The 26,695-nt window shown below is 36.4% G+C and overlaps 1 protein-coding gene and 1 long non-coding RNA gene across 6 annotated transcripts in view; one reads left to right on the top strand and one right to left on the bottom strand.

Annotated features, from left to right (window-relative positions):
* LOC106045268 (uncharacterized) overlaps positions 1–26,695 on the bottom strand; it is a 312,839-nt gene that overhangs the window by 136,855 nt on the left and 149,289 nt on the right. The gene's annotated exons all lie outside the window — the stretch shown is intronic.
* On the top strand, positions 16,561–25,292 carry LOC106045271 (uncharacterized). Its single transcript, XR_007167705.2, has 4 exons — positions 16,561–17,171; positions 20,630–20,698; positions 21,889–21,917; positions 25,188–25,292. It is a non-coding gene; the product is annotated as an uncharacterized lncRNA (long non-coding RNA).

Below are 26,695 nucleotides of genomic sequence, written 5' to 3'. Positions count from 1 at the left end.
TCAAAGCATTTTCCTCCTTTTTTTATAATAGCCTTTCATTCTTTTTATGATTTGTCTTTGAAAGCTCTTAAGCTCTTTCTGTGGATGACAGTTGATATTGTTCTTCCATCCTGCTGCAGACAGCATAAGGGAGGGAGGGAAAAAAAAAACCCTATTGTACAGCTTTTCGTCTCTGAAACATGATTTTTATAATTAATATATACAACTGAGAAGAGAAAGGTACGTTATAATGAAGTGCAATTAAGAGGTGTTTGTTCCTGTCCCACACATAAGATGACTATAATTTACTTGGCTGTTTAGAAGTCAACCATTATCATTACATTTCACACATCTTTTCTACTTTTTTGCACTTCTGATTTTGTTTATTTTCAATTAAAACTCCAAATAAACATGCACACAGAAAATCTGATATTCACGTAACATCATCTTTTAATTATACCAGGCAGCGATCATTAAACCAAGTGCTTATGCAAACCTATTTGGATTTAATTTCATAGGCATGAATGGATCTGTCCATTTTGTATTAGATTTAAATTCACGTAAAAGAGAACACAATGTGCATTTACCTAGATTGTATTGCACGTAACTACTGATGTACTAGTGGAGTAATTTAAATATATATTTTTGGGACTGTTGTTTCTTTTCAAATTCCCTATATTCAGATCACAACACAATTTTTCTATTTTAAAATTTGCAGAAATATTATTTGCATTATTGTAGTGACAATCACCTCTGATTTCGTATTTACCAAAGTAACCCCTGCCTTTATAACCTAAGGTGAAGGTATCAAAGGGACAAACCACCAAGGAGATAGATTCTGACTATGATGTTTTTGGTTTTTTTTTACATTAAACACAACTGTACATTAAACACAACTGCACTGCAATGGCTGCTTAACACTGGCTCTCTGATTGCCCTAATTAAAGCCCACTGAAATGTATGGAAAGATTACCATTGAGCACAGTGTGCTTTTGCACAGAGGCAATTTAGCTCAGTAGGAAGTAGATGTTACCTTATCTCCAAATAAGATGAAGTTTCTCTTTTAGGTAGTTCTGCTGCTGAATGTAATATTTACCATAAAATTACTTTTTTTTTTTTTTTCCCAATTTTTGCTCATCATTATTATTTCTGTGAAATTTTTGATAGACATTATTTTCATCCTCTATGTGCACTTGTGCCAATTAAGCTAAATAACACAATTGTTCACACAAAGATAAACTGAAAGATTTTTAACTGGAGTAAATATTTTCTTTCTATTGCTTTTGAATGTTTTTCTTTCTACAGAATACTTCCTGAGAAAAATGGTTCATTTTCAGACAAACTAATTCCAATCTATGTAAAACATCATTGTGGCTTGTTCTGCTGTTTCTTTTTTAGAGTTACATGGATGTAGTTCTAAAAAGATCTAAGATAAGTTTAATTAAATTTTCCATACTGGAAAAATACATATTGTCCTTTTACTCAAAAGAGGTTACTGAATTTACTCTTTTAGGTTACCGACTTACCTTCTTGTCTGTGCTCCCTCCCTCTCTTTATATAGTGTTCCAACAAGTAATTTGCCTTACTTATTGAAAGAGTTGATATAAATTATAAGATTAGCTTCTATACCTTAAAGTCTTTATAAAACTTTATCGGCACTATCATTCACACAGGCTCTATATCAAGTACTATGACTTCTATTTAATATTTTTTTCTGACTTTTAATGCTTCTTGTTCACTTATTAATTTAACTGGATGGAAAAGACGTTTCTACTAGCCTGAAATATTTCTAGAAACTGTGATGGAATCAGCTTAATTTTATCTACTATTGATATACTATTATGCATTGTTTCCCCTTTATCTTCTGTTTTTTTATGAGGATAAGTCATAAAAACTTGTATTGCAAAAAGCCAACAATTCAACCAACTCTTTTCCAGCAGTTAAAAAAACTTCAGTTCGCCAAAGCACGAATTTTACCCCAGCTGATCTTTGGTAAGAGGTATTACAGTGACCATACAGATTTCTCACTTGCATGACGAAAGACAGACTTGGTGGTATTTGTACTTTATTCATTGATTAGATGCAAGGAGCCAGCCAGAACCACATCTTTCAACAGCTATAGAATATTAAAACTCATGATTTAAATATGAGCGTATAGCTCTATTTAAAAAAATAAAAAACTATTCTTACTGATTTTATCCTTTGAGCTGCATGAAAGTAGTAAAAATAAGGAAAAAACACAAACCACTCAGTCTCCTTTCTAGACTTCCCAAAACACACATTAACCCTTCCTTTCATTGTATGTATTTCTCATTTTATTGTACTGTCTATAAAGCATCCAGAAGTTGTTGAAAGGAAAAAACTGAAACTGTGTGGGATAAACAGCAGCTGCCTGGTGAAGCTACGTGCAGCCTGTAAAAAAAATCTTCAATTACTAGCCTTACTGAGTTCAAAGGGATTATTTCTGTGAATAAATGTTCTAGTGTTCTAGCATGGACACAATCCTGATCTAAATGGAGCACTGAAAGGGGCTTTGCTCCTCCTCTTTTTTGCTCTTTTTGGAAAATTTGTTTTTGAACGTTTACGTGCTGCCTACTGAATTATTTTCCTACTTCTCACCAAGTCATACTCACTTTTATAATGATATAGAGCAGACCTCTATTATGTTATTAATCAGTCTTATAATGTCTCACCATTTCTACTATAATGACAGAAAACACTCACTGAAAACTCAGTGCCCTGCAATGATAAATTGTTTAAATCATATACCTCCAGTGAAATTCATAGCTCGAAGCATTCCACCATTATAAATTGGATTGTTCCAAACAAGAGATTTCACAACGCATTTTCACTCCTCTTTCCAAGATAGTCTTTAAATTCAGGCGCAACCCACAGTTCAAGTTTGCTTTTGCTTAGAAAGGCTCTAAATACTCCCTGTAGCACAGCAGGAGGCTCCTTTAAAGCACTTGAGATTGGTGGGTGGATTGAGATGGCATGAGACCACAATTATACCCCGCTTCAATGATATGTCTGGAGCTGTAGTAACGCCAGACAAAGAAGTTGAAGTGTATGGAAGCTGATATGTCTTCAAGACAGACCTAAAAATACCTATCGGATATGCAGGTTTGAAGCTATTACCAAGAGCACTTCACAGTTTTCCTGCTGTGAGACAAAGATGCCCCTGACTCGTTTACAACAGGCTGCCTGGGGTGCCTGGTTATCAGTGAGGCACAAAGCTTCACTTCTCCAGGTAATGCAAGCCTCTAGTCCTCTTTTTACATGTAGGTAACTACAGAAGGGCTTCTTTTAAGTTTTCCTCAAGCAGAGCTCCCTCACGCTCTTTCTGATCATTGTACTCTGCCCCCTCCATACTCCAACAATGTTTCTGAAGTGCAAGGAGGGAAATTTATGAATTTCCAATAGCAGATCTGAAACGCCTGAAGAGGACGTGGAAGCAGGCACCAAGTGCAACAGGTCCTGATCCATTCAGCACACCCATCGTGTAAACTCAAAGCAGCGAAGCTCTGCAGGTTCTGTCCAGCTAGGACAAGGCCTTCATGGAAAGGCATGAGCCACCTGGGAAGAGAAGGTAGCACTTGTGGGCCATGAGAGGAATTTACCTGTACACCTTGGGAGTCATTCAGACTCCTCTGAAACACTGTTAAGATCAGCTCAACAAGACAAGACAAGTAGCAACTTTATTTGATATGTGCTTCACTCACTTCTGATTTTGGCAAGAGTAGGTACAAAATTAATATTTATGTATACAGCAACTGAGTCAAAACAGCAATCTGAACAATTACTGAGTGACCAAAACTGCTTCTTACTTCCATTTTTCCTACTAGAACCTGTCAAACACAAAACAAAAACAGGTGAGAAAGGTTTCCTGAGAAATCCCTCTTTACCAGGCCCAAGCCAAACAATTCACCCTTTCCCCTTACCGAGCGGAACTCTTGGTTTGCTGACCCACCAGGGCCTCAGGGCTCAGGCCTGGAAATAGAAATGAAAGCCTATTTGACTTCCCCATCTGTCTGGAGCAAAATTTAAAACATGATGAAATCCAGAAATAGCAAAGCAGACTGTATTGTACTGTTATGTAAACATGGTGTCCTATCCCAGAGACCTGGAGCTAATATGGATTAGTGAATTGATCAATATGGAATTATTCTAATATTTTTAAGGGAAAGCTGTCTAGCAGAAAAAAAGTCTGCTAGTCTTTTAAGCTCAATCTTACATGCAACAGTTTTGATGAAATTATCAAACTAGTCTATACATTCATATTTTAATTTACTACAAATAAATATTATCAGCTTAGATGGGGACTTGATTTTCACAAATTCACAAAAGGTACGAGAGTTTTCTGAACAACTCCTGGCATTCAGAGATAATGCTGTGAGTAAACTGTTATTTGATTCCTAAACCTTGATGACAAAATTTCAATTTCATCTTTGTATTGAGGATCAATATAGATCTAGTACTAGAACAAAAAGCCTAACAGCCTGGTATTATTTTCTGAAACTTGTCCCAGAGCTGTCTTTAGCCTGAAGCCAGGCAGTACCACCGAGGTTAATACATACAGTGTGATTCAACTCACACATACCTCGTTTTTAAAGCAGGCTCCCAACTCCTTCTTGCTGCAACTGTATGTCTCTGGTGTCCAATAAGATAATCTCTGGGGCCACCGTTCACATGGGCACAACTTGCTTTTGCAGTGGTTCAGCCTGGAAGATGCTTTCTGCTGACAAATCCTCACATCAAACTTCCTCTCTTCCTGCATTAATAACACCTACAACGCCTGAACACCATTCAGGTTTCAAAAGCTTAGACTCTCAAAATAAGCTTCACAAATTTCCTGTGAGGTAAGTACCAATTTATTATCTCTCTGTAAAGAGGAAGAAAATGTTTACATTGTGGAAAAGTTGGACGCAACGTTTTTCTTTGAAATCCATTGCCCAGACCTGTGACTTAGGTATTCGTGGTTTAGAAAATTTGTAACTTAAGTATTTTTACCATCTGATTATTTACACTGCAAGCTTTTCATTAGGAACACATCACTCATCATTCACTCCCATTTGCCCTGAAAATTAGGTACTTTCTATTTATTTTTAAAAGCTTTATTGCTGAGATTCATTTAACATTTTCTCGTGAACTGTACACCAAAAATCCTAAGCTTGAAATGTTTCATTTTTTTTGTTCAAGGCTCTGCAAGCACAGAAATACACTCATCCAAGCAAATGATGAAGTTTTCCATTTCAATGAAAGAGTATCACTTGGATATATTTTGAGCAATAACATTTTCACAACTGGGTTTTGGCACTATGTGCTACTAAGAATATTCCTATAAATGGTTTTGTTCATCAATATAGTTTCCAATGGTGCTTTTCAGAAGACGTACCATATTTTTTTTGTGCATTAATTGAGGTACTGGGAATATGAAATTATGGGATAATTGGCTTGACTGAAAGAAATATATTCTGATCAACCTCGGCGAGACTAGTATTTCTTGAAGGCAAAAAAACCACACTACTGAAAACTTTTAACCCTCCAGAATTTGATCGTAATGATGGGAACAGAGTAACTCTGCTGAAGATGGATTTCCACAGTGAAATCCTATTTTCCAATGGCTCGTTAGGATGCAGATAGAAGAAACTTAATTCTTTGCAAATCCTTTTATTAGCAACAAGACAAACATTAAGAAATACTCAGAATAAGACAGATACAGACACCAGAAAAATACAACTATAGATGTTGGTGTCAACTTTGACAGCTACACTGCTGACTGGCATGTGCATGTTGACAGCTGAAGATGAGGGGCTAAAGTAGGAGGAGAAAAATATTCCAATTCAATTTAATTGATGCAAATGACTAAGACATAAGTAAACTATAACATGAGCTGTGAAATAGGAACACCAGATGCATGCAAATTTGTAGTATTTTGTGAATTTTTATAATAAATATATACTAGTAAGTGAACAGAGTTATTCTCCTTACCTGGAAATGTATTTTTAAAATAATTCTAATGAAAAATATTGTATTGATAGTAACTGAAATGAAGGAAAGACATGAAATTGGTAGAGATACTCCATCCAGAGGGTTCATACACTGAAACAGAAATAGTTGATTACACACTGCAGCAATTCAGTGTATGTAGACAGCTGAAAACCTTAGCCTAGAAATTAATTAGGAAATTTACTCTAGGATAGCTATTCTGCTATACTTCATAGGGCAACATGTATTTCCTAGATTTATCCCTCTGCTCCCCATTAGCCCTTATTTCTAAACATGTTTTCTAACTCTATTTTGCAAACAGGAAAGCAAGAGAGATATTTCTTTTTTTCCCAATGCAAATTAGTTTCACTTATTTTGTTTTGCCCTATGCTGCTTGATACACTCTTCTGGCAAGACAAGTGCTTGGGGATCTTGCAGAAGTTTGGCAAAAATATGAGAGTTTCTGGAAGATTTTTCTGAAAGCACTGCCAAAGTTGTTCAGCACTTATCGCATTTGTGATGATAAATGGGTATATCATTTCAGGATGGATTTACAACGAAGCCTATTCAAAACACCTTATTTATACAGAATGATCACCAAAGTAAATAAAGATCAAGCTTCCCAAAACATTAGTTTTCTTCCACCTTCCATTCATGTTACAACGTCAAACAAACAAATTTTGGATTCTTTTATCTGCAGATGTCCAGCTTTTTTTTTTTTTTTAATTAAATTCCAGAAACAAAGTTCAGAACATGTCAATTTTTTTGGACAGCCTAGGTTAAAAAAAGTTTCTTCTCAAGCAAACTTAAAAACAAACAAACAAATTTAAAAACACCACAAAATGTTTCTTTGGCACAAATTTAAATGTTTTCTTTGGGACATTTTAGTTGCTTGTTAAAAATACTGCAGCTTGGAAATAAAGAGCTAGATGAAGTGAGGGAGAGAGGCACTCTCACAAAGTCCAAGAACCCCTAGAGAATCTGGAGAGGCTGGAGATGAAAGTCCAAAGCCTGTATTCTAAATGAGGCAAACAGGATGTCTAAAGCCACAATGTCTCCTCGACATTTCCTTCAGTTCTTCCAAAATGCTTTTCCTGGTACCACAGCACCAGCCATTCACTTCACTACGGCACAGAAGGGCAGTGTTACATTGGGTTCTTGTATATTACATCACACCCAGGAGTCTCATCACAATTTTTGAATATGACAAAGGAATACACTCATCATTTTGATATTTCACTGTTTTTTTTTTTTTTTTTTTTTTTTTTGTTTTTTTTTTTTCACTTGAATATATTCTCTGGATTCAACTTGAATTCATTGGTACTTTTACACGTAAAAATCACAGTCAACCAGATATTCTGTTACCTACAGGATCCTGAGTAAAACCTTTCAGATTGTGTATTATAAAGATCATTATAGAAGAACAAAAATAATATTTGAAATAAAGGGATAAAGGTAAAGGGATTTTTCTGTCAGACACAGAATCACCGTCGAGCCTGCTCTTCATACAGGGTTCTCTAAAGCATGGGACCCACAGGTAAACCACCTGCATGTGCATCTTTGGACGGAGAACACCTGGGAATGCGCACTTCACTTTACAGCACAGGCTTTACCTCTAGCCTCTCTTCATCATCCTGAGCTGCCCTAACACAGCTGAGAGACATTGATGGAGACAGGGCTGCTGATGGCAACTGCTGGTGGCTCCCTTCTCTTCAGGACCCTGCAGCTGGAGGTGTGAGCAGGCTGGCTGGGCGTTCCCTGATGCTCTCTTTCCAAAGTGCTCTCCCATGACAAACCTGGACCATATACCTTTGTCCATATACATAACTGGGGGAAGGAGGGACTCCAAATTAGGGCCCTCTGACCTCTGTGAAAACTGGCCTAGACCATAGCCTGCTCTTGAGGAAGTAAACAGTCATGATAAAGTAAACCGTTAGCCAGACTGAACAGTCCCAGCTCAGCAAGAGCTCCCTTACCTATGGGTGGTTTAAGTGATCCCTAAGCCTTGCAAGATGCTTCTGGAATAACAGCCCTGCAGCCTGCTCTGCACTTCTTTAATGAGACTTAGAGGACTTTGAGCTGAAAGCTGTTAATGTAAAGAGCTGGACCCCACTTTAGTACAATCTAATCACCCAAAGTCTGTGAATATGGAAATTTAGGCTTATTATTACTTACATTTTCAAAATACTTGCCACACACACACACACAATAATTCAGGTAAATCGTTAGGTAATTCAGGTATCGTTAGTCAGAGGGAAGCCTGTTTCATGGGTGCTCCTATTTTGAAGGTTCACTACGAACCTTTCATGAATGAAACACTATTTCAGACCTCAAATCTGTGCACAATTTACTATGAAATGTTGATTCATAATTCTTCTCAAGCTTTTAATGCAGGAATTATACGTATATTTTAAGATAACGATACAGGCCACTTCATAAACACTGTCTTTGATGCAAAAGATCAGACAACTCTTACTGGCTTTTATTAGCAGAGGAGGAAAGTGAGGCTTGGCGTCAGCAGACAGACTATTGCATGTATAATATCTGTGACTTAAGTTTACTCTGAGTTGGCTCCTTTGTAAATTCCCCAAGCTCTATGAAATCCAGAGTAGGGGCTGATAAAAACACTGAAAAATAAAAAGGCATCCAAGAAAGCATTTTATAAATGCAGCATATTTTATAAAAAGCAATTTCAAATCTGCTCCAGGTAGACACATAAAATCTTATGAATAAGTTCAAAGCATGGTTAGAAAACTTTTATGCATGCCTTTAAAATAAAAAAGAATGCATATGCATGTTTTGGAGAATCTTTGATATAGGTATGTGTATGCATACAACAGAGTTTGAATTAAATCATTTCGTCTGTATGAATATGTAAACGTCACTTTTTGCTAATAAATAACTTTTATTTTTGCTCTGACAAACAGATGCTCCAGCAGCAGAATACACACACTAATTCAGCACGCTCTGCTAGACTCACAGTGTGGTTTGTTTTCTGGGAAGCTCCATATGTAATGAGGCAACCCAGGGCACCAACCCGGCAGCAAACCTGGTGGAATAACCCCTGACAAACTGCCGACGGAGGGTGGGAGCGAGGCTGGATTCATTGGACCTCCCAGAACACCATATATTGAATGTAAGGGTCGTTGAATCTCAAAGAAAAGTAGTGAAAGTGTTGATGTGGGTCTGTTCTCCTCAGCTTGACCTCACCAGTGAAAAATGTATACCTCTAAAGGTACACGAGGATTAATCAAAATCACAAGATGTTGGTAACATCAAGTATCTTTTTTTTTTTTTAACATGATTTATACTCTTAAATTATTTCAATACGACTTATGAACTTGAAATAGGTTATTATTAGTTGATTTAAAAAATACATCCTGCTCATCAGCTATCAAAAATGGACCAAAAATGGACCATAAGTCTTTTAAATTCTTTCCTTAATGGGAATGGGGTGTGGGGGGGTGTTAACATGCTAACACACTCTTCCACAGAGAGAGAATCAGCTTTTGCTTATTCCTATAGATTATTATTATTTCTAACTGTGGTTATTACAAACTCTTACTTTTTGGCTTAACCAGTCTAATAGCTACACAACAGTATTTCCAGCATCCATTTAAGGCATGCTGTTAAGGTTTTCCAAGCCATTTCATAAATTTACTAACTTTGTGTAACATTGGAGTACCACAATTGAGCTAGGGGACAGAGAAAGTGCTGTTCGAAGGCCAGTCCACAAATTACAGCCACGCGTGGCATACCTGTTAACAGAACAGCTACCGTTCATCTAAATGAGCATAGTTCTAATAGCTATGAATGCATTATCAGGTTGAACTGTAGTACCTGGATTTTACCTTTAAAACCTGCAGATATGGAAATTAATCCCATACAGAAAACATGCAAGCTTTATATGTAATCACCTTTGGAATTACTTAGCACAACTCATATTATATGGTTTAACGGAAACAGCCCAGCCATAGATAAATGGACCCTTTAAACATTCCATGCACGAGACTTGAATGTTTAATAATGGGAATGGACTTCTGGTAAAGGTACATAACTGAAAAGGAAGAGAATGGTGTTTTCTCTGCTTTGTCCTATAGTATGTGTATGATGTTGTATAAATCTGTCCACAATTCAAGCCATAAATTTGTGAGCCTTTTTCTGGAAAGAAGCAGTGACTTGAGCACTTCGTACTACTTAGTTCGATAGCTCTGTTACAGTTACAGCTTCGGGATTCACACGGCAAATTGGATTTAGGTTAAAAAATTCTGAGGCAAAGTTGAATATTTTATAGTCACCATAGGTTAAACTACCGTATTCGCTAAAATATTCACCTTTAGGTACGATTTTAACCCAAATCTTTTCCTTCCTCTGGGTTTATCACCTACCTACATAAAGCCTGGAACAGGACGAAGAACCAAGAGTAACACAACCTAGCAAAACCGCCCCCTAAAACAGTCAAATTATCCCTTAAATCCACTTTATTGCAAAATTAAAATACTTTCCTAACAAAAATGCATAATATAAGCCTGAATTTATATACGATAATTTCTAAGAGGAAAAAGAAAAAAAATAAAAAAGATGTTCTATGAAAGAAAAACTAATAACATTTTTGGCTGGGATTGAATTGCTGACCTATTGAAATTGGATTTCACTAGTCCAGAAAATGGAGCAAAAGTGAGGAATAATCCCCATTCTTCAGCTATTTCATTTACTGTGACTTGTGACCACAAACCACACTTCAAAATCTGCATTCTGAAAGGCATAAAGGAATACTCTGAGTGAAATAATTCCTGACAGTAACACAGAGAGCATTTAAAGAGATAGATGAGCAGATAAAGTGAGGTACGACAGGACAATGTAATTTAATCAATCACAATTGCAACATGGCACCCTCTGAAACAATGTTGGTGCATGGGAACCTCCCATAAACAAGGCAAGCAGGAAGAAGGGGAATCATTCATCAGTGCTTCTGACCTCCAGAGAGAAGTAAAAATATCAGAGGCTGGGAAGTAGCTGTTTAACATCCCTTTATTTACCCACTTCATTTAGTAAATGTATTAAATTGAACTGCAGATGTTCTGCTGTCAGCACAGCAAGCTAGCTGCCGAGTCTTAGTGGGCTGTTTCCTGATGGAAACATTTTATGTACTGTAAATAAACAAACACCATTTTGTTAATTAGTAAATGAATTATTTTTCAAAAATGCTCCATTAGGCTCTTTATGGCTAAGCTACTGTAGTTCCTATTTTTAATAAATAGAGACCTCGCAATAGCAGAGGGAATCTGTTCAAGCTCTTTCAAATTGTAGCTCTTGAACGACTAATTATCACTATTGGAACCATGTTTTAAGTTATTATACATCTCCTGCAGTACTTCTAGAATCATAATCACAGAAACTAGACAGAAAAGAAAGCCAGACTGAAAGGAAAAACAAACAAACAAACAAACAAATACCATCCTTAAGAAGGAACACCAAGTTTATATTTCATTAAAAAAAATCACAAAAAAGCTCTTTTATCATTGATAGAGATGTTCAGAATATCACATGGGCAGAGTACATAGGAATAAAAATTAATACATAATAAATTTCAAGATGTACATTCTCATCAACCATACATGTATTCTCATAAGAGATCACAGTGCAAGACTCAGGAAAAAAAACAAAACAAACAAACAAGAAACATTCATAACTGAAAGAAATGAAAACATACAGAAAATCAAAACCAAAGTCCACCTCATACCTGGTAGTGATGCATTTCATTGCATCACTGTGCTCATTTGTTCCAACTTAGCTCAGTAAAGTTTTAATAGACAGATGGCTAATTTTATAATTTCAACCCAATTTCTTACTGGACCAACTCCAAGGATCCAGTGTTAGTGTAATGCCATGGATAAAGGTCAACACAATAACAGAAGAACATATGCTAATGTCAGCATTTCACATAGTCTTCTTTAACTGAATATACAGTGCTAAGCTGAAGGATTTGCACTGGCTCAACACTAACACCATATGGGTGGCCTGTTGAAAAGTAATGATGGCCTAAACATAGAATCTTAATCAGGTACTGATGGCCAATGAATCAAATAGCACCACACAAGTAATCACTAAGTGATTAAAAAAAATTACAGAAGATGTATTGCTGAAATTACTCTGCTAACAAGAGAAGTGATTTTGTCTTAGCTAAAGCCTGTCACATCATTACCTCTTAATCTCAACCCCAGTCTTTTTTTCTCCTCATGCAAATCTGTCTCAAATAAAAGGAACTCATTTTTGTGTTATAAACATTCATGTGTGTAATGAAAATGTACTTGCAATTTGATAACTCTCCATTATTTATTGCTAAGAATTTATGAAAGGTGTACATGAAGGGTTTTAATCCTTCCAGTAACTGATAGCATGCAATAGAAAAGCTCTTTGCAGTTTTCACAGAGTAGTCTTGCTTCACTTCTTTTCAACAATTTTGTTTGAATTCAAGGTACTAATTGGTTTTCTTAGGTGAGCAAGGCTTGGCTCTGTAGTATTCACTTAACTATATTACACAGGACTGCTGCATTTCAGGTTAAAATCATCCCTGCTATGCAGCCTCTACCACTTTACAGAGCTCTGCACTATGTAGAGCTAGTAGGACATTTATATACTTTTTATTTTCTTTAGGAAGAGATTCACATCTGCTTAGGAGAGCCTTGAATATAATCAGCTGTTATCAAGGCCATAGGATGGATGAGTAGACAAGATCAATTTCTCAAAACCAAACCAAACCAAACAATTAATTGAAGAGTTGCAGCCAGTTTATTAACAGACTACACAAGTACCTGAGGCATTATAGCATCCTGTCTGTAGCCCAGTTTCAAAGATGAATTTCACTTTCTCAGCCCATCTTCAGTTCCGTGAGGAAGGTCACCGGGAGCAGTTTCATGTCACAGCTAAAGCAATCTAAGAAATCTAATCTCAAAAGTGGCACTCTTCCCTTCCCATCTGGTCATCCAGGTATTTTCATTTTTTCCTTCTCCATTTGGTTCAATGGGGGAGATCTGTTAGAATATAGATAAATTTCCACTGCAGATGGAGAAAAACGGAGTAGTTTTACATTGGATCAGCCAGAAGACACCTTCATTTCAAAATGAAGTGGAGGGCAGGAGGGAAGATGTGTGCAGAACTGCCTCCTTCAATGGTACTTCACTCACAGACTAGCATAGATGGTTCATGAAACAAGACACTGAAGTCTGTGGGCCGAGGTGAGACTAGTTCGAAGTTTTAAGCATATAGGTGTTTGGTATGTATACTACTGAACTACATGCATTTAACTGGGAGGTATGCAGGGTGGCAGGGGAAAGGAAGTGGGAACAGAATGCTTTTTCTTCAAAAAATGCTTTTACCATTTACAACGAAGCAGTTATGTTTAAAACAAAGTGTTTCAAATAATTGACCTTGATACTCTTAGTTCTATGGCCATGAATGTAATGCTTCGTAATATGAACGCCAGATATTTCTGTAAATCAAGGTTTTGCATTAAAATTGTATATTTCTGTTCATAGGACACTATGGTTACACGAAGGAACACTTTGCAATGCAGCCAGGCTACCCTTGCAAAAGGAGGAAAGAGATTTCAGAAGTGTTTCAAATCCTCTTTTAGGAAAACTTGATCAATTCTAAACTAAAGTGGTCTCAGTGAGGAACTCTGCTCCCTAAATTTCACTTCCTGAAAATGACTACCAGCCCTTTCAGGCATGCCCACAGGAATTTATTCAAAACAAAATGAGTAAGTGGAACAAAGCCTAGGATTCTGTGTATGGAAACCAGATTTCAATTATGCCAGGAAAATAACCTCTAAACTCAAATTTTGTAAATAAACGTTTGTATTGTACTACTGTGAAGGGCTTATTTAAATATCCATAAAGCATGGTATTTCATTTTTACTCAACGTGTAATGAAAGCAGATTCCCTTATAGAGATTTTTTTTTTTTTAATTTATATTTAAAATTAATCTAGCAAAATGAGAGACTTCCATTCTCAAGAGTAAAACTACTAAATACAGCCTAGGACCAACGAAAATAAAAACCTGTTTGCAAGAGATAAAAGTGGCTTACAACAGAAAAAAAAACCTCAAGGTAACTCAAAGATTATTCTGAACTAGTCAAGGAATTAAATCCTTACAAACATTTTAATATTAAAATCTGAATAACTACAGTCTTTATTTTTGCTGGTAATATGAAATGTTCTCACTAAATTTAAATATTGTGAAAAAACATTCAGACTAAAAACAAAACACGGCTTAAAGAAATGTCAGACGTACAAAATTACTGTGAAAGAGGAAAAAGAAGAAAGAAAACCCCCCAGAAATTAGGCCAGTTTTTAGGCTACAAGCCAACTGTTTGCTCTACTTTGCTTTATTTATTAGTTCTTAAGGTATTTAAAACTTGAGCATTAAAACTGGAGAATGATTTGCAAATGAATGCAGTTGCAGTTGTGAAAATATAACTCACAGCTGAATGTGGGTTATTCAGACAAATGGCTGCTTTGTTAGAGGAGGGGAAGTGAAGTTCTGTGTTAATTTATTACAAACTGCAGCATTTCAACCCTGATGTCCAGGCAACAATGTTTTTTATTTCGAGTAATTTATAAGTACTTCCCATAGCACTTAACAGTGATGTCTTTGGCTGTTTCACCATGGTACCAGAGTGTATATGTATTTACTGTGGGAATTTGTTTTTAATAAAACTGTTGTAAGGCATTTTTATTCCTTCTCTTTGTTACATTAAAAACATCCACTGCATAAGTAATGTATTTTATTCCTACTTGAAAGGCAGCAGATTATGGCCAGCACAGTATTTGGTTGTGTAAAATAATGACAGGCTAAGTGATTTCTCAACCAAAGCAAGTTATTTCACTTGCCATGATATTTTTTTTTTTTTTTTTTTTAAAGTACTGGTGACAGCACATGGCTTCTCTAAGGTCCCTGTGCTGGTGTAATCATGTTGGTTCCCAGATTAGACCTGGTCAACTTGAAAACGAAAAACATCAGGGGGGAAAGAAATGCAGCGTCTGACTAATCAAAAGAAACTAAGAGATTTCAGGGGGGAAGGCTTTTTTTTTTTTTTTTTATTTTATTAAATACTTTCAAATATTTAACATAAGGTCATACAAATTCACTTGGGGTTGATTTGGTTTTAGGATTGCCAGCTCAAAAAACAGAACTCAAATGAAAAGCTGAAGGCAGTGCACGGACTAATACATATGTACGTACATACACATACACACTAGGTGTATATACATACGTACATGCACTTATAAACCAACCCAATGCTCCCCACCACCAAGGGTATCTAATCTTGGAGATTTTTTCCTACAAAAGGTGCGTTAATACAAGTCAGAAATTAACTATTATGACCATTTGCTTTGAAGAAGTGATGGGAAGTTCAAAATAAAAAGATTACTGAAGTGAAAGACTCAGTTTTTCTGCTAGCAGAGTCATGCCTGGAATTTTCTTCCCCAGATTCTAACATTCAGCCTTTGTCAGCTACTTTATTTACTTCATACCCATCTCAAGCCACTTTGACATTATTTACGGGAAACGTTCTTGAACACTTCTTGCATAAGAATTGTGCGGAAAAGTTCCCATCTTTGTTGAAAAAAAATACTGTTTAGTCTGTTTACTTCATGCATTTGCTTAACCTTTTTCAAAGCCAAGAGAGGAAAAATCTAGAAAAAAATCCATAAAAATTCTTTTAAGGTATAATTCAGAGAAATGCAAAACTTTACCTTCAGGATGAAAGTACATATTTTGCAAGTCTTTAGAGCCATTGCCATTAAGCTATGGAGCTCCCTGAAAGCGTTCAGAGAAAGGCTCAAGAAAAAACTTGAGCCTTTCTTCTTTTACTTAATCATAGTGATTTTCAGTAAAAACTGATGAAGAGATTTTGTCTTGCTCAGCATCTTATTTTACTTCAAAATCCTTTTTTTTTTTTTTTGTATTCAAAACAAAGTCAAATACATTTTTGTTATTTTATTTCTCATTTATTTTAATATATTGTGTAGGACCAGATCCTAAACCCTGATCGTAGCTTTTCATAATAAAGTGGCAAGACTGATTCTCCCATTCCCACTCTGAATGCCCATGCCCATGAACAGCACTGGGAAGTGGTGAGGGACAGAAAACTGCAGAGCCAAACTTGCTTTCCCTTTATGCGACTGTCATGACCCAGCGTGCATGGACCTCCACAGGACAAACAAAATCCATGGGGAGAAGTCCAAACCAGCAGACAGCATATGTGTCAACACTCACAAGGCTGGTTCCTGACATAATACCTCCTTAAATAAATGACTTAACAAAACTCTCAATTTTATACAGAAAACAATGGGCATAAAATCTTGTAGAATAGTCAGCATAGTGAGATCTACTGTGCAGTGCAGAGTGTGACTAACAGAGACATCTGCACAGACTGCAAGGAAACAAAGTATAAATAAAATTGCTTGACTGAAAAAGAAAGACTTGAAAGCAAGAACTTTATATGGAGAAAGCCACTGTGATTTCCTACTTTATCTTAATATGCGAGCTTGTTAAAAATGGAGAAGTTAAATTATATCACTGACTCTCCTCCTATTGGGACAGGATTTTTCCCCTTCCCTAGTCTGAATACAACCTTGCTGAAAAAGGCAGTTTTATCTGCTTACAATCGATTAGCGTGCATGCTGGGCATTTTAACTTAAATAAGCTAACTCAAATGTCTGACAGACCTGGCAAAAGATATGGCCATCAGCACACTCCCACAGATGTTCCACTGTAAAATGGACCAGAAACTAGAAGGTCTGTGAAGGAAGATTTGTAATTACAGAGGAGGGGAAGGAGGGAAAAAAAAAAAAAAAAGTAAAATATCAGCTTGTGATTATTACTGTATGTTCCAACCCCTCTAGATGAAACTGAAGAGAATGGAAGTCCCCTTACAATCCATTGTTTCCAAAGAAATTTTCTGAACACTGAAGGAGATCACAAAGGAAATGCCCCAACAAACTACAGAAGATGTTAAAATCATACGATTTTCAGGAACACCTAAGTGTGTTTACAAATTCCATGCATATCCACTGGATTTCTTCAAAACAGAAAGCCATTGTGATGCAACACAGAAATTACTGGAGACCCAAGAAGCAGCATGTGGATGACAGCAGCAGCACAAAAGGAGCACACCACCTTAACAGCAGGCTTGGTAGGGAAAAAGGCATCTGCATCATAAATAATTAAGACCTTGAATTATGCTGCATTTAATGAGAAACAAAACTAATATGTTCTTTCATTTACCATGAAAAAACTTGTGACAAAGTACAACACCCAGCCTACTCAACAGCTCGGTAGTCAGAAGTATTCATCAAAATTTTAGAAACTTTGGAATTTGAAACTTTGGAAGCAAGATTTCCTACATCACGAAGGTGTGCCTACCCACTGATGTGAGACTGTTTTAAAAATATATGGAGAACATTCCAGAAAATCTTCAGCTATCTGAAATGATACAGGGCACATTTCTCTCTCTCTCTCTCAAACTTCTCCACTAGTGATAAAGTTCCTATGGCAAATTCTTCCTGACGGTGTCTAAGTAATGAACTTTAATACATATTTTAGTAGCATAGATACAGAGCAAGTTTAAAAGTCAGATTCTGGTGGGAATGGATGGTGTTTAAAGAACTGTCCATCCATTGCCACACCTTCACCTCACACCTTTGAGGAACCATTTTCTGAGTCTTCAAAAAGCCGAAGGAAATATTGGAGCAGTATTTTTAACACATTCCCAGAGTTGACACTTATTAAGCCTGTGCATGTCTTGTATGTTTTTCAGGAGTGAGTAAATGAGACAGGTAAAACTAGTAAAGAGAGAAAAATCCCATTTCAAAATATGTTTTTAGCAGGTAAACTCAAGTGAAGTTACATGTTATACTACACTTAGATTGCTTCAAGACAATCTACACATGCATACAAAAATTATCCAAAAATATTCTGAAGCATGCAAAGACACAGAATGTGGGGGTTATGCATAGCACTAAAGCTGTCTCAGCATATTTCAGCTGTCTTGCATGCAGGTATCATTATACTGTTTTTAACTACCACTAGTATCTTTCCCTACTTGTTGCTCAATACCATTTCTATTGCTACTAAAGCGTCATGGAGAAGGGTCCAGGAACTATGAAATAGGTTGTAACATCAGAAAATCTTGATCTGCCTGTTGGTATCTCCTCTGTTCAACTACGTGACACCCAGAGGATTTCCAGATGTTTCTCTTTTCTTTTCTTTTCTTTTCTTTTCTTTTTTCTTTTCTCTTTCTCTTTCTCTTTTCCTTCTTCTTCTTCTTCTTTTCCTTTTCCTTTTTTTTTTCTTCAATCTGCAGATCCTCAGTTAATTCTCTCTAGAGAGTACCAAAAACACATGCTGTGAGAGAAACACAGTGTCACAACTCTCAACTGCTATGAGCAGCGCACCACTCGATACATAGCCAACACAGCTCAAAGATATTTTGTCATCCATACTTAAGTGAAGAAGCAAATCCGCAAAGCCTCTTAGAAGATCAGGTTGCCTGAAGTATTAATAGTATGTTTTACAGTCAGGAACATGAAACAATTTGGTGTGCAAGTGTTCTCTGAGGTACTGGGCAAGTAACCATGTCCACTATTACTCCCCTGATCTAGGCTGTAATTTCAGAATGAAGAAAAATGAAGTTTACCTCCCAGAACAGAAAGACCAAAACTGAGTTACTCAGCTTTGGTATTACAGATTGTATTGGTGAGGGAAACTTGAATACTGCCAAGAACACATCCATTTCAATTCTGCAAACTCTTCCAGTGCAAGATTCTTATTGGCATTATTAGGAACTGTTGTACTGAGATAGATACATTTAAATAAATAAATAATATGGTCTATTGATTTGTTGAAGTTGAAAGAAATCACATAGCAGAAAAGGCTTGCACCAGAACTGCAGAAGCACAGTCCTATTTAGACTGTGGACAAGTGCAATCCTTGAAACCAAGGCCTAAGAAAACACAAATTTACAAGGCAGTGCTTCTCTTCCTTCAGGACTCGAGGTTAAGAACTTCAAGACTAGAATCATGAGAAGTTGGGTTTGTAACTCTCCCATCACAGAAATAGGATACTAGAAGTATGCAATTTTTAAGGAACTTGGACTTCTCCATTTGGAATGTGCATTTAAATCGCTGAGATTAAAGGAGCCCCCTCAGAGACTCCGTGAACAAAACTGCAGGAACCCTACTGGAAGACAAATAGAGCTCATTCTTGTTCTAATAGGCATGCTCACAATAACAGGGCACTGCATTAAAATTGTTACAGATAAATGACACTATGCTTATTTTGAATGAATCAGGATGAAGAACTGAATTTCTAAATCCTAGCTCTCCAAATCCAGGCCAAAGCTTCTATGAGAACACACACCTCTACAGCCATAACATTCTAGGCGTGCAAGAAAAAGCATAAATATGCGTACTTCAGTCTATATTTGCTGTGAGGATGACAGTGCAACAAGCACAAAGAGGGGGAGGAATGATGGCAATGGGATGGAAAGTCTCCTTTTTCAGCCCTCTGATGGCTTCCCCTTGACATACTCACCGATACTGTTAAAAGTCTGGAAATACAAGAACCGTGCATTTCTAACAGTATCTCCAAGACAATTGTAACTGTATCTCCAAAACTGATTGTAAACCTCTCCATTCTCCCTTGTTTTACAGTCAGGCTAAATTCAGTAAGCCAAAAGAATTATGAGCCTTCTGCATCTGTAGCCCACTCACTGAGACAGACGGGCACTGAAGTTATGCTCTTTTTCCTACTTATGTTGCAGACTAAAACCATTCCATTTTACACAACAACTTACTTTCTTCCTACTTATCCTGAGAATATCATAACAGTAGGTTGACACTTCAGAGACATGAAAAACACAACTGTGCTGAGGAACTAAGGCAAATGACAAAACCCATGCAATTCTCCCCCCCCTTGCCCCAGCAGCCATTTTAACATTTATCTGGAAACTACATCTTAAAAGTGGCATCTTGTAGGCATCAAGGTGCTCCCCATCAGCTTGATCAGCGACACGCAAGCTCTGTCTTGACTTGTGGGCTTTCACCTACTTGGTTTCCAACGCCGCCACGCCAGGTGCAGCGTTAGGAGACCTGCGGTTCGCATGCTCCTGAGAACCAATTACATGCACTGGAAACTTTCTGCTCCACTCTGTGTTGTGCATCAGTTGCTTTAAAACCATTTAGAAGCCAGCAAATGTACATACACAGGTTTCTGTGGTCAGGACATCTGCACTTTCTCAACTGTTTCTAAGCAGAAAAAAAATGCCTATTAGTATAAAATTTGAAGAAAAATTGCCCACAGGAGGAATGGGCATTAGCCATGCTTCACTTCCCTCCTTTTTGTTGACATATGAAGCACTTTTTTTTTCTCTCCTTTTCTTTCCAATTCACAGTGGGTTTAAAGAGGTGAATCAGTGCACAGAGCAAAAGAGAGAAAGAGAGGGGAAAAGAGAAAAAAACCCACAACCCTCTTTTTCCAGGGTGGGTATGAAATATGAAGGCCCAACAATTGTCTGAGCTCAGTGCATTGGAATAACATTGGTTAAATTATGGATAGTTTTGAATAGTGTCACTTTTTTTTTTTTCTCTGCAGATGGTTGTTCACACAAGGAGTCTGGCCTGCATAATTGTATCACTAATAAGCAGTAAGGCAATTAGTTGTGTAAGTGTGCTATAATCATTCTAACAGAAGAGATGACGAAGAGACAAAAAAAAGGAGGGGGGACAAAAAATGTCTTTTCTCAATTCATCAACTGACAGCCATAATTAGATATATATAATTGAAAATTCCACAGTAGGGGGGCCAGCTTATACAAATGAATTTTCTTTGCTTCTCTTATGCATTTTTTTCTTTTTGCCTGAACATTCCCCCCAAGAAAAAGGCAGAAAATTTGTCATTCCAGGGGAGCGTATACTGTATGAACCACAGGCTGCTCATTCAGAGCAATGATGTCAGAATAACATCTTTTCCCCCCCACTAAGAAATAGACGGCTTTGAACTGAGCCTTTATTAGTTGTTTTCAGCCAGTAGCAAAATAAAAAGAAAAAAAAAAGGCAAAAAACCAAGACAACCTTGGATGATCTATATCAGTTTGCAGAACATGAAATGTAAAACTGTGAGAGGAGAGGTCACCTTTTTTTTTTTTTTCCATTGACATGAAGACGGCTTGTTTTTGGTGCTGGGGGAAGAGTTCTGAGTTATAATAGAGCATTACATCATCAAGTATTATGGGAAGAAGGGGATTTCTTTTGAGCGAAGCCTGATTATCAAAGGCTATAATTAAATTTGGGCTAAAAATGCCCAAGTGCTTATGAGTTTGTGGAAACTATGCACAGAACAGCTTTCCACTGAATTAATCAGCTTGCAAGTTTTCATTATTCTGGAGCTTCTCTTTTTAAACTGTAAGCTCACAATCACAGCCTTTTTTTTTTTTTTTTTTTTTTTTTTTATCAGCAAACTCTCCTAAAAATTTAATTGGACAAACCTTAACTGATTTTTTTTTCCCCTTAAAGAGAGAGAATGTTGAGGCTGGAGCTTGTTAATTAAGTTCTTTAAATGCCCCCAGCTGTGCAATAAATTTTTCAAAGCTACACAACTGCATATTTATTTCAACATTTGCTCCCTTGTTTTTCAGTTAAAATATTTTTGAAAAAAGAAAGAATAAACAACAATAACTGAAGATTTCAAAGGAAAATTCCTATACATAAGAACGATCCTGGCTGATGAAAATTGAAAGAACAGAAAATTGCAGCTGATTAGAATTTAACTGCATGTTACAAGATTGTTTTCAAGGACTGCAATTAATTAATTTCTTTTAAAATAACTTTTTTTTTTTTTTTTTTTTTTTAAAGCACAGCCTCTGTGACAGATTTGTAGTAAGGTAAAGTACCCTGTGTAGTTGTTCCACAACAAAATCTAATACCATAGGAAAGTTTACTGAAATATTACACAGAAGCTTCCACAAATTCAAGGACCATATGCTTGACAAGATAAGTCAACATAGTTCTATTATCTCAAAAAATATCAGTGGCCAGGGTTCAGATCTGAAGGCGTCATAATAACAGTATGAAGAAGACATGAAGACATGCATTTTAAGATCAGGTCACCTAAACATATATAAATATTTTTTATAATTAATTAACTAGACATATGTCTCATTTCTCATGTTAGATGTACCAGAATATTCAACATCAAATTCTCCTCCATAAATATATATATATATTTAATTATATATAAATATAATGATTAAATATATACCTTGCAGGGAAAATTTATTGCCAGTAACTGTTAAGAGTATCATGACCAGTATCAGTAACAAATTTTTGGTACTTTTGGACAGCTCAGAAACCTTTTAAGTGAAGAAATAGCGTAATATAAATAGCATAATATGATCAGAGACATTAAAAAATAGTATCTTGTCTGTCAGGTAGCAAACCACTAACGGTCTGACAGCAGATTGTCACGTCATCTCTAATGAAAGGAGTTGGCCCTGGAGAACCAGAGTTCTGAGCTGGTTGCCACTGACCATTGCAGAGGGAAGGGAGCACTACAGCTGATCTATTAACTTGTTAAGGGTGATTAAGTTCTGCTTATGGGCTCTAGTTTGTATGCAGTTCATGAACAGTTATTACGCCTTCTCTAGGCTTGGCTGCAACACCCTAATAAAAAAAATGCTGTCTAAACTGATCTATTTTAAACACAGTCCCAGGAGATCTAGTGATGATAGTCCACCCTTCTGGGTGCAGGATGGTTCCTTGCTCCTTTTATACCCAGGGAGAAAAAAAAGTATTTTTATACGAGTGAAAACTCTGCCTATGGTTATCTGTCTCAGGGAGCACGCAAATGGGTACACTGATCCGAACTCACATGTCCTCCCAGCTCAAAGATCTTGGTTAATCAAGACAGAGTGAGCTTTTGTCTTCCTCTCTTTGGCTTGTAGTCAAGGCCCAATCTAGACCAAATAGGTACTCAAGAGTTAACAGCTTTCATTCCGATATGCCAGAAGCCAAATAACACATTCCCACCATAGAGCAATGGGTTGCACAAAATACCCGGAATGAAACTGCTGACCATTTGATACCCCAATCAGTCCTGTGTAGCTCTGCTTATGAATATTATTGAGATATAATAATTTATAGCTCAATAATTTAAACTGCTCCAAATTTTATGGCTGGTTCCAATGCACTCTTACGGATGCTAGTGACCGTGTGAATAGACCTACCATTGTAAGGCTGTTTCCTGAGTCACGGTATCAGTCACATTCCAGAAAAGAAACAAATCCTCAGTTCAAATCCTTACTTATTTATTCATTATTTGAAGCTGTTCCTTCAGCCTCAATATGGCTTATAGGAAGATATCATTTTTCATTAGCAACAATACAATCAGATGTGCACAAAGGAATGAGACTTATTTTGGAAATGCCTTTTTGAAAAACGAAAAATAACTACTGCATTTTTCCTTTTGTTGCAGCAGCTGTCTCAGGTGTTCTCTCTCTTACAGATAATATAACTGATCAGATATTCTGAAAATATATACTTAAGAAGTTAAATGAATACGCATTCTACTGTATTATTTTTCTTAAAGAATTAAAGGTTTTATTTTATCTTAAAAGATTCTTGGCTGCATTTCTATGGTACACAATGACACATTTGGTTCTTTGTGTTTCTAACTGAGTAATGACATAGTTCCTTCTAAACCATGAAAAATGTTGCATTTGACCAAACACGAAAGGATGAACTTCTGGGAAATGCTATTTACTGGATCTTGAATTAGACCCAGAACACTCAGACAAATCCTTTCTCTCCTGCAGCCCCCTGCCAAACCTGGCTATAGCTGCAGTGCCACTGCATTGTTTCCTCCTTATTCATTGGGTACAGTAGTATCAACACAAACTGTACTCAACTGCTGAAAGCTTGATTCTCAAACATATGGATATGTTGAAAATTAAATTGCAGGGTTTATTTGAATTTATAGACAGCTCGGTGAATGTATTTTTGAGATACAGTCTCCGTCAAGGAGATAGATGTCACCTGCCATGAAGAACATGATTGTATAATGTTAAAATGCCACATTCTCTTTGTAGGTAATTCTATTCAATCGCTTCTTGCAAAGATTTGGGTAATGAACAGTTGAACATCTGTGGGTTTTGTTTTTCTTTTTTTTCCCCTTTCCCCTTTTCTCAGAATCTTGCTTTGGATTTATATTTTGTTATTGAATATAAAAGTGTCCAGATTATTTTCTCAAGCCCCCTTTTGCATTATATTACTTTGATGTTTCTACCCTTTTATTAAGATTCCTAATATTCTAAACAAGAAAAGTGTTACAGGACAGAGCAAGAAAGATTCATGTGGAATTATTGAAAAGTGTGAGGCAAATTATTCTTTAGTATCAGTTAACACTGTGGGAACAGTTCAACAACCTTTCCATTAAAGAGCTGCATTACCTTGTTAGTTTTGATTTAAAGATTTTTATTTTTTACTTTTTCCTTTTACTCATCTGGACAACAGTAATTGCCATCCCATTGTACAATTTATATCAAAATCATCTTCCTCAGATCTAACTTACTTTGTACAGAATGCCAGCTGCTCCAAAACGCTAGATTATACCATGAACAAATATAAGTAAAGAGCAGTAAGCAATTTAGTGCAAAAAACCTTTTCCCTGCTCTGGAAAATTTTCTACTGCTTTTTTGATCTGATTATTTAAATTTTTAAAACACTTACAAATTTATGCCATTTGCACACAGTCTGTAATCTTCAACTAACTATTATTTACTAGCTGGGATTTTATTTACTCAGATCAACAACTCACAGATAGAAGACTTAACTAAATTCTACTCATCTCTGCCATGAACTAAAAATGTATCAAACTGAAAATACAACCAACGCAATCTTACTCATACCACAAGCAAAAACAAATAAATATACAAGAGATTAAGTTCACCCAAAACAAATACCAAGATGTCTGATGCCCCCATCTTCTTTCAAAAGGCACTCAAGTAAGATAAAAAAAAAAGTGAGAATAATTAAAAAGTATAGTCAAACTAGAGTCTAAGATTACTCTACTTGGTGTAGATCTCCAGATGGAAAGAGGAAACTGTTTGCAATACATTCCCAGCAGACTATTTCCTTCATGATTTTTTTCTTTGCAGGAAGGTCTAATAGAAGAAATCAAGGTTTTTTGAGAAGATCAGAGATAAAACAGCCCAAATCGTTGCCAGAGAAGACTGGAGTAAAAATGTGCTTATGAAGCTAGAGATTTGACTGTGTGAGCATATCTGAAGGCAAAACTATGTGTATAGGAACCCTGAAAATGGATTTTTAAAAATTATTATAAATATGTTTTTAAAGAGTGGAGCATCATCTCCCTGTCGTATTTCCTCAAGGGATTAATTATGTTTTGCCTAATAAATTGTGAAGGCTCATTCTGTTTCCAAATCATTTTTCTAAATCTCTGACAGTAAGTAGAGCATAGTATCACTGAAACACACCTCTTCTTTAAAAACAGAACATCTGTAACAATCTATGATTTAAAAAGCTGAACTAAACAAACCAAACCTTTACAGGTGACAGTTACACCACATAGTGGAAGAGTAAGCACACAATTACCACAACCACATTATTTTTTTTCTGCCAGTAGCTTTGGAGAAAGGAGGAGCATGAATTTTCTTTCTCAGTGATCGTGAACTGCTACACTGGCTGCCATAAAGGGTACTTTTGGGTTTAGCTTCATCTAAATAAGCTGCCTACTACTTCCATCTCCTTCTGGTTTATTCACAAAGGAGAGATCTTTGCCATGGAGAGAAGATTTGGACCTTGCTTATCACAACAATGAAGAGGAAGAAATGAAGGTGTAGCTGTATTTTTGAGATGCAATTAAAAAGCAATTTCTGTCTTAAACTACACTAAAATATACTTTAGAGATGTCAAGTATTCAGTTTTGAGTACTAAATAGTTGTGCAGTACCAAACTGCCCTTGTAACCTTAAATTGACTCTCTTGTTATAAGCATTCATTTCATAAGCACATACTATTTTTCTTCCAAAGGATTAGACTGAGGTAGTACAGGCAAGAGTCATGGCTCTTGCCCAGGTTCTGAATGCCTGATTTGGCAATGTAATGTTCCTTCTATATGAGTGTTCAGGTTGAAACTATTAAAAGTAGACAAAGCATTTCCCCTCTTCTCATGATTTACAGGCTCTGAAATTACTGTCAATCTCTAACAACACTCCTAGCTTTTGGATGGTGACAGAGCTGCAAACCAATGGCAAAATGCTGAAGTGGTAAGTCTCTTACAAAGCTGGTATAATAAATATGCAAATGAACCTCTTTCTTACCTCTGCCACCCTCCTCTCATTCCTCAAACCTTTTCCAGAAATGAACAAAACCCAAAACAGTAGCAGGAGGAGACAAGCCAACTATCAGAAGTGCAAGTAGGAATCAACTAAAATATGGAGAACAAACTTGTATAGTAGACAGTTTAAGACAGGAAGTGCATAAAAAAAATAATCCTGATTGAAACACTTCACACACAAAGATTTCCAAGATTATGGTAAGGTGATTCTGGATCCAAAACAAAACATAACAATATCTCAAATTTATCATTTTTGGTACACTAATGTGCTAGCTGTGCTGACATCCACCAAAAGCAAGAAACTGTA

This window comes from Anser cygnoides, chromosome 12 (assembly GCF_040182565.1).
Source record: "Anser cygnoides isolate HZ-2024a breed goose chromosome 12, Taihu_goose_T2T_genome, whole genome shotgun sequence".
NCBI lineage: Eukaryota > Metazoa > Chordata > Aves > Anseriformes > Anatidae > Anser > Anser cygnoides.
This window is presented reverse-complemented; position numbering and strand designations above follow the sequence as displayed.